Source organism: Lytechinus pictus, unplaced genomic scaffold (assembly GCF_037042905.1).
Source record: "Lytechinus pictus isolate F3 Inbred unplaced genomic scaffold, Lp3.0 scaffold_19, whole genome shotgun sequence".
NCBI lineage: Eukaryota > Metazoa > Echinodermata > Echinoidea > Temnopleuroida > Toxopneustidae > Lytechinus > Lytechinus pictus.
The window spans coordinates 1,206,823-1,216,312 of NW_026974140.1; the positions used below are offsets into that span (position 1 = coordinate 1,206,823).

Genomic DNA, 9,490 nt, shown 5'->3' on the forward strand with positions numbered 1-9,490 from the left:
TTCTCGATTTCTTTTCCCCTTATTGCTGGGAGGATACAATGGTGACATGGATAGACAAGCAAACCGTTACTTTATACCCCCCCCCCCCTTTGGATTTTATGCGAGTAGTTGTCGTCTGTATATCAATTCTCAAATGAACCAGTTCTGTTCTCAACACTGTGTATATTATGCCGGGATATTATGTTGACTGTCAAACAAATATCCACCAAACTATAGTTTCCAACATTGTGTCAATGTTAACTGTCAACAACTCTCCAATAAACTAGTTTCCAATGTTGTCAACGTTGTGCCATTGTCGGTTTTTCAACAACTCTCCATCGAACTAGTTTCCAACATTGTCAACATTGTGCCAATGTCGGCTGTTCAGTAACTATCTAATCAAACATGTTTCCAACGTTGTGCCATTATCGACTGTCCAACAAATCTCCAATAAACTAGTTTCCAGCTTTGTCAACGTTGTGTCATTGTCGACTATCCAAGTAATCTCCAACCTACCATTTTCTAACATTGTGCCAATGTCAGTTGTTCAACAACTTTCCATCTAACTAGTTTCCAGCTTTGTCAACGTTGTGTCATTGTCGACTATCCAACTAATCTCCAACCTACCATTTTCCAACATTGTGCCATTGTCGACCGTCCAACAAATCTCCCAAACCACAAGTTTCCAACGTTGTGCCATCATCGACTATCCAACAAACCAGTTTCCAACTTTGTCAACGTTGTGCCATTGTCGGTTGATCAACAACTTTCCATCGAACTAGTTTCCAACCTTGCCAACGTTGTGTCATCATCGACTATCCAACTGATCTCCAACCTACCAGTTTCCAACATTGTGCCAGTGTCAATTATCCAACCCTTACAAAAATGTCCTGTGGTAATACCATATAATTACCATAGGACTTTACCACACGATTACCACATATATTGTTGTGTGGTAATGCTGTCTTAATGTCCTGTGGTAATGTGTGGTAATGTCGTGTGGTATTTTCATGTGGTAAATTGGAACATTTACCACACAACATTACCACAGGAATACCACATGAATGGATTAATATACGGTAACATTTACCACACAAGGGATTAATTTACGGTAACAATTTTTACCACATACCGGTTACCACACAATTTACCACACGATGGTTACTACACACCAGTCACCACAAGCATTACCATACACCATTTACCACATAGATTACCACACACCATTTACCACATGACAGTTACCACACACCAGTTACCACACCATTTACCACACACCAGTTACCACATGCATTACCACACAAATTACCTCACATTTTACCACACACCAGTTACCACACGCGTTACCACACATCATTTACCACACGAATTACCTCACATTTTACCACACGCCTTACCACACAAATTACGTCACATTTTACCACACACCGGTTACCACATGCATTACTACACACGATTTACCACACGCGTTACCACATACACTACCACACACCAGTTACGTAACTGGTGTGTGGTAAAATATGAGGTAATTTGTGTGGTAAATGGTGTGTGGTAAACACTCACCAGTTACCACATGCATTACAATTACCACACACGTTACCACACATATTGTACATACTACACATAATACCATGCATCAGAGTCATTACCCAAAATGTGTGTGGTAACTAGTGTGATGGTATGTGTGATAACTGATGCATGATAATGTATGTAGCAACTGGTGTGTTGCAATGTGTGTGGTAACTGGTTAGATACATCACAGATCATGGGTATGATTTTGGTAGCAGTAGAATGTGTTCATGACCCTATGGACTTTTATAAGATTAAGAAAATACAACACCTTCAATGAACAAACAACAAATGATTTTACAAGTGATATAGAAAGTACTGGTATTTAGCTCATAGAGTCATTAATTTACAATACTGGTTTACATTTGCTATTGACAAAAAATGTATAACAGCTGCTTTACTGTACAAACAGTGTAACATAACAGTAACTATCAAAGAAATTACAGTGCATATAAATACTTTAAAAAAAGATACATTTCTTCTAAATACTTTAAAAAGTTACCTCAAAGGCTATCAGGCTTTTCAGCAAACCAAATTAACGACCATTGTATTTTTTTTTGCAGGTCACACATACAGAATGGACTGATTACTCTTTGTTTTATGCTTAAAGACAAAAATGATTAAACTCTTAATCGTTTTTAAGAAAATGAACAAAACATAAGGATGTGTCTACAATAGGTAATATCATATAAGTAGCTGCGGCAAAGTGCACTGTACTCAAAATTGCGTATAACAAAATGCATAATTATCCCAAGTTTACTTCAAGGCCGAAGGGCAAGTAGAAATAGACGAGAGATGATAATATATATTTGGAGTCCACTCAGTTTAGAGTAGTGTTCAAAGAAACGAATAATTTGATCAATTTACGCACCAAAAATGAAAACTAGGACAATACCCTGGCATGTAATATCTGAATTAAAGGAAAATAACACCCAAAACATAATACCACATGATCTCATTGATAAATACAGGACAATCAAAATGAATCCACTCATACCCTAATCCAATTACGGAGTACCACCTTTTCAAAGTTGGCCTCTTACAGTATGGTTCGAAGTTTCTGGATGGAGGTCGCCATTTTCGCGGGGTTAGTTAGAAAATTATTACATCAGCGACGAACTACATCTGTAAAAGTTTAGGCATTATATATTTTATTTTATCAATAACAAATCAAATGTACAGATAAAACTCATAAAAATATTAGTTAAAATTTGTTTAATATATGGTAGGTTCAAAATACAATTTGATGAGTTTTAATGATAAGATTTACACCCCAATTTCTGATTGATTTTCGCTGCCAATTTGTAAATCGTAGATTAGGGTGTAATTTTTATCATTAAAACTCATCAAGTCTTAATTTGAACCTATCATATAATATTAAACATATTTTAATTAATATTTTATGAGTTTTATCTGTACATTTGATTTATTATCGATGAAATAGAATATATAATGCCCAAACGTTTAGAGATGTAGTTCGTCGCTGACGGAATAATCTCCATCCATAGACTTCGAACCAGAAGATGCCAACTTTGAAAAGGTGGTACTCCATACTGGGAAATTGGATTGGGGGTATATGAGTGGATTCATTTTCATTGTCCTGTATTTATCAATGGTATCATGTGGTATTATATTTTGGGTTTTATTTTCCTTTAAGATATTGTACTGGTTTATATCATGGCATTACAAAGTTCATCTGTAGTGCACACTGTGTCAAGTGCACAAACCTATTCAGGGTTCCCACAGAAATTTGAAAACAGAATTCCATGACCTCTCCATGACTAAATTGCTGCTTTCCATGACTTAATTCCTTTCTGGCACAGTTTACAAAATCAGACATGTTATGATCATGAACACCAATTATAAAAGTAGAGTACAATCACAGAGTATGAGAGTTGTGAGACATAAAAAACTAGAAAGCTGTCATAGCCAAGAGGTAAATGCAATTCCATGACTTTTCACATATCTCTGACTTTCCATGACCAATTTTTTCCAGGATTTTCCATGACTGTGGGAACCCTGTAATAATACTGCATTGACAGCTATCAATTTTAAAGTTAATTTCAATTTCCTTCAAACATTTTATTCATCTCTTTTTGGTTGGTCCTTGAATATATATACAATACAATGTTTTGGCAGGTCGTCTATAAAAGCATGTACATCGTAAAAAAAAAAAAGGCTTTTGGCAGGAACTTTTGGCAAGTAGTCAACAGTATCAATGCATGTAAATTTGGGTGAAAGAATCATACATGTACATTAATTCTTAAGAAAAGTTTGTGGTTGTATTACACTATCACTTAGAGGTATTAAAAAGACAGCAGTTGCAGCAAACAATTATTTCATGAGAAATTGTCAAAATATTGTACATAATCTCTAGATCTGGTACAGTAATGTAAACTTGTATCTTTGTAAAATTACTAATTTTGAACTTAAAATCAATTATTCTGATGATCACTAACACAGAAAAGCATATGTGGGACAGGACAGTGTATTACATGTATGATTGATTTGAAAAATACCTGACATTTGATAGAATTACATGCTTATTTTGCTCATTTCTCAGCAATTACACATTTTCTTCCCGAGCTATAATTATGGCACATATCTTTTATATTTTGCTGGTAATTCTATTGGATTCTGTTCGAACTCATTTTAAGATTGTTACTACAACTGGTAATTTATCTGTAAAGTTGTACTTGTATATGATACGGGCTCAACATAATCTAAAATAAAGTAATTTTTACCATGCAAAATAGTGAAAATTTTATCAAAATCAGATAAAATTTAAAAAAAAACAATTACAAAAATATTGGTCATCAACACATGCAAGTAGATACATGTAAGTTTATGATATCATGCCCACATTTTTTTTGTTCTCATGTTACCAGATAAAATAATAATTTACTTCATGTGTGTAATAAGTATGTCTTCCAATCCCATGTAGCAAAAGAACTTCCAGCAATAATCAATACAGGTAAGTCACATCAATACAGTTTACAATCCGATTTGTTTCATTCTTGGTAAACAAAATTAAATGCACAATTTTATATACAAAATAATAAGTTGGGGATACGTGTACATGTACAATGTACGTCAGTATGACATCATCAGCTTGCTACTTGCATATGCTTAGAGCTCTTTCACCAAAATAATGCAGAGGTTAGAATGTCATACATTACTTTATTATCCCTTGTCTAATTTGGATGAATTGAGACGCCATCCTAGTCAGCACGAGATTTTAAAAAATTCAAATTACCAGGCAGTGACAGTATTGTTGTAAGTACAGAGCAAAGATCAGGAATATGGTAGGTCTTCTCAAATTGTATTTGGATTGATCCAAGGTTGTTGACAACTGGAGGAGAGGAAGGAGCTAATTCCATGGCCTTGGAGCAGTAGTGGAGAAAGTTGCATCACCAGTAGCTAATTTGTAGGTGCGTAATGATCACAAAAATAAAAAGGCAAGTGCGCCTAGAATGAAAATGACGCACAAGGGATTCCTTATAATACATGTAATCTGGATCTCTGTCATTGACTTTGAAAATCAGGAGACGGACACTGATGTTCATGTATATCCTTTACTTGACTTGCAGCCAGCGAAGTTGGCGTATGGCAAATGGCACAATAGATGCAGCATTCTGTACTATCTGCAGTCAGTCCAGATCGCCCTAATTCAAGCACGAAGAGCATTACAATAGTCCAGTTTAGATTGCGCTAAACCATGGACTGCTTTGTGGCAAGTAGAAATATAAAAGGCACTTCCCATTGGCCTTTATTCTTCCAATCTGTTTGATGTTATACTGGTAGGGAGCAGGTTCCAATAGCACTATGAAAGGAGTTACGAAACCAGATGAATGGATGCTGATTCAGGACACCTTCCATTTCAACTTAAGGCATCTGCAAAAATAACAGAAGAAGATAAACATAAAAGCCTTTCCTGCATTAACTATTTAATATTCATTAAAAACTACATGGTTTCAATATCAATTTCCAAACTTTTTAAAAAATGATTAAAAAACAATGTGGGGTTTGTTACATATTTATACTTAAAATATTAACATGTAAAGTCAAGTCCGGGGAGGGGGCTTGATGCCCTCAAGATCTGCTGCACCTCCAAACCATCTCTGTATAGGGAAGGACATTTTAGAGTAAAATTATTTAAAAAAAAAATATTTATTTTAATTAAACATGATTTTAATTCATGCTTTTTTTTAATGTGTTTTTAATGGTTATGGGATAATTCCATCAGTTTGAATAAGAAATTACAAGTTGCCAATTTCACATAACGAAGATCAATTCTGATGTGATCATAAATGCACATTAGGTGTTGATGTTTCACTTATGCCTATCTATTACGTTTGAATTGACAACAGCATGAACCTTGTAAGAGCATTACACAAGCTTTGTATCAGAGTGGTTACAAAATCAAAATTATTTAACTGCATCTCATGTTCATGCACATGTAAATAATCAAAATAACACAATAATAATAAAAAATACCTTCCAAAAAGGATAAATTTGTACTCACCATTATATCTGCATGAATATTGTTCTTTTAGTCCACCTATAATGATACAGCTGATGAGAGTTTGAATGATAGTATCAAGATGGTGCTTCTACCAGGGCTGCAAAAAAGAGAGAGAGAGAAAAAAAATGTTAACCTCAATCATGCCAAGAAATTGCAAAATCTACAAGTACATGTCCCAGCCATGGCACATGCACAGTAGGTAAGACGCAAAATATATGGTGTAGTAAGCCTAAGGGTCCTACAAGTAATTCTTCGCATGTGCCACTCATTAATGTGCATGCAATTTCAATGTTCAATTTTTACATGGAACTGTAACAGCAGTGTCAGTGTGAGGAACATATTAATGCAAAGAGTATCCAGCAACTGTTTGCAGCTTACTTGTCACTTCAATTTTTGTCTTTTTAACAATAATAATATGAATCTTTTAAAGTGCATAGTTTTCGTAATGGGCAGGAACCCTTTCAAATGTGGCTGGCAAAATGAGGCATTTAGAAAATTTTGCAGGATTTTTAAGGTAAGTTATGGTCTAACTTTCAGATCTGAGAATTCTAGATCTAATCATCATCTTGATTTTTAACTTCCACAAATTAAAGACAATCTGTATAAAAGCTTTAAATATACAATAGTAATAGGCCCTAAATGTGGTTAAGTTAGGCCTTTCATTATTTTTTTTAATTTTACTATCGGTAGGCCTATGAATATATTATTATTCTTATACTTAATCTTTAGTAGTTTTAGAACACATTAAATTGAATAGATATTTGGCCAAAAAATCTGACAAATTTTGAGGTGAAATTAGTTTTCTGGCATCGCCAGATCAACCTTTGCGAAACTCTATTAGCGCCAAATTACACTCTAAACTTGTCATTAGAACGTCCAAACCGATACACGTCAGCCTGGAATCTAATACTAGCACAACCAGCTATGCATTTGCACCAATTCTCTCTGTATTTTCTTGCATATGGACGTCACTCCAGTTAAAGGTCATGTCATTGTGTTATATAGCTTGGGAATTGCAAGCAAGTGATCCTTCGAAATGTTTACCTGCTTACAATTAACATTTCTTAAGCCTTAATTTTTTATATTTAGATTACAAAGGCTTACAAATTGGACAAATTAAATGTTTGCCCAAAAATTATTGTGGGAAAGGTGGATTTTTTACGGAAATCATCTTTATGTACCAAGTTCTACAGGCAACAGAGACTTGTCTAGGCTCCGTGAATAAAAATACCCCTGGTACAATGTAAAAATGATAAAAACATCATCACAAAGTCCTCTAAGTACAGTTAGGACCATTGACAGATAAGGTGCCCCAAGATTGCGCACATCCGAATCTGCGCGATTCTGATAATGGAAGATACGCAACGACTCCAAACAAAAAATAAACTTTACACCTGAAAGAGCCTACTGTACTTACTTAGTCTTACCTACTGCCCGATGCCTCCTGACATGTAGAGCAACAACAAAGGACCTCCACTCCTGGCGGCCGGTGGTTCTGGGCCTTCTTCTGGAAACTCCCCCGGGCTAAGTCATATTCACCGACTTCTTCTCCTCAAATGTGATGCCAGGACAGGTAGTTTTGGGTCTCCCTCTCTTTCTCCTGAAATGTCATAAACAGATCTATTCATAAAAAATCTGACTCAAAATGGTGGGAAAATAATGAATTTAGGGCATTGGCAAGAGTTCCATATGCACTCCCCTAAAATTGAAAAACATGAAGAAGGTTCAGAATAATATATCTAGCACAATATAGAACATATATATGATGGGGGAGTGGATAGTACTAGGAGTGGAAATACATACTAAAATATGGCTTTATTCCGTCAAATTTTGAGCATGTATGGATCCATGTATCTAGTGTGTGTAATTGTCCATAGACATCGGTTTATTTACTCAAGGGTCTGTGTCACTCTGTGAGTCAAGTCTAGTCGAACTATTGGCTGATAATCGTTAAAATACCCCTTCCGGTATCAGCACTTCTCGCTAGCATAGCAGGAACAGGTCTTGACTGCAAATAAAACGAGGTGATCTCAAGTCCCAACTTAGGTGCCAACACAACGGTAAAAAAAAATTATAGAAAAATCTGAAATGAACGAACTGGAATGGAATTAAGTCTCAACAATCTTATTTTTTATCATGTTGGTGGGGGGTGCATTGGAATTGCATATGGAACTCTTTGCTGGGCATTTCATGTGACGGTCTCAAAATGCAGCCTCTGTCTCTGTGACTGCTTTCTTATCGAAATCTTCGCATCATGTGTAATAGGTCTGTGTAAAGTGAATAGGTGCGCAGACATCGGCCACTATTAGTATTACCCAGTTGTTGTGTGTCCGGACAGGTTGTGTGTCCGGACGATCAATTTTAGAAAGGCATTTGGAAAAAATTACAAGCGAAGTTCCATCAATTTTTAGTACAAAATGTTAGGAAATATTATAAGGAACAAAATAGAAGATGATTAAAAGTATTGAATTCATATTTTTAGTGTAATCCAAAGACAAAAAAGAAGGATTCAAAAAGATAAACTGTCCGGACACCCGACCCCCATCCTACCACTATGGCACTAATCATTTTGTTCAATCAAATTTCAAAATGACCATGACTGGCCGAGATTTTTTCCCAAGAAAATCAATTATTTCTCTCAATTTTTTATGAAACTTTTTGCACACTTACTCATAAGAATACAAGGAACATCATCAATTGAAAGATTTTGTAAAATAGGAAATTCACGTTAAATCTAAACTCAAATCGTTAGGTGTGCTGTGTGCAGACTAAGTTTGAGACCACCAGCCAGTGGTCCACATCACACTCACAGCAGCGAGCAGGCGCTCGGGGCCGGGCGAGCGCCCGGTTAGACAGGATGGGATTGCCAGTGTCATGTCATTTTCATTGACGAAATCTTTAGCTAGTTGCAAGCCGGGGCATTTAACAAACTACGAAAAGAAAATCATAGAAAATGGTTATCTAACTTACTGTTTAGCCTACTGCAAATGTCTTCGAAGTCGTTGTCCATATCTAACCCGTATTCTTTAAGTAGTTGAATTATTAACGGCCTTCTTCGTCACACTTCTCGATGGAGTTCAATAAACTGCAACGCAACGGAATTCTTTTCAAATGTTGGCGGTAAGTGCGCATGCGCAAGCCTGTCACCGCCCCCCCCCCCCCCGGCGAATCAATTTTTAATTCTGATAGGGGGTGAGCTGAGGGGGGTCTAAGTTATGGGTGTGATAACTTTTTTGTGTGGTATTTCTGATTTTCAACAGAAGGGCAATAACACACAAATACCACATATTTGAATTGACATTACCACACAATGGGCTAATGTGGTTGCTTTCATGTGGTAATTTTGATTTACCACAGCAGTATATAACAATACCACACAAATACCACATATTTGAATAGACATTACCACACAATAGC

At 35.8% G+C, this 9,490-nt stretch overlaps 1 long non-coding RNA gene across 1 annotated transcript; it reads right to left on the bottom strand.

The window, feature by feature from the left end:
- Positions 1-3,202: 3,202 nt before the first annotated feature.
- On the bottom strand, positions 3,203-9,170 carry LOC135157738 (uncharacterized). Its single transcript, XR_010296721.1, has 4 exons — positions 9,044-9,170; positions 7,491-7,673; positions 6,074-6,170; positions 3,203-5,442 (listed from the first exon to the last, which is right to left on the bottom strand). It is a non-coding gene; the product is annotated as an uncharacterized LOC135157738 (long non-coding RNA).
- Between the last annotated feature and the right edge of the window lie 320 nt (positions 9,171-9,490).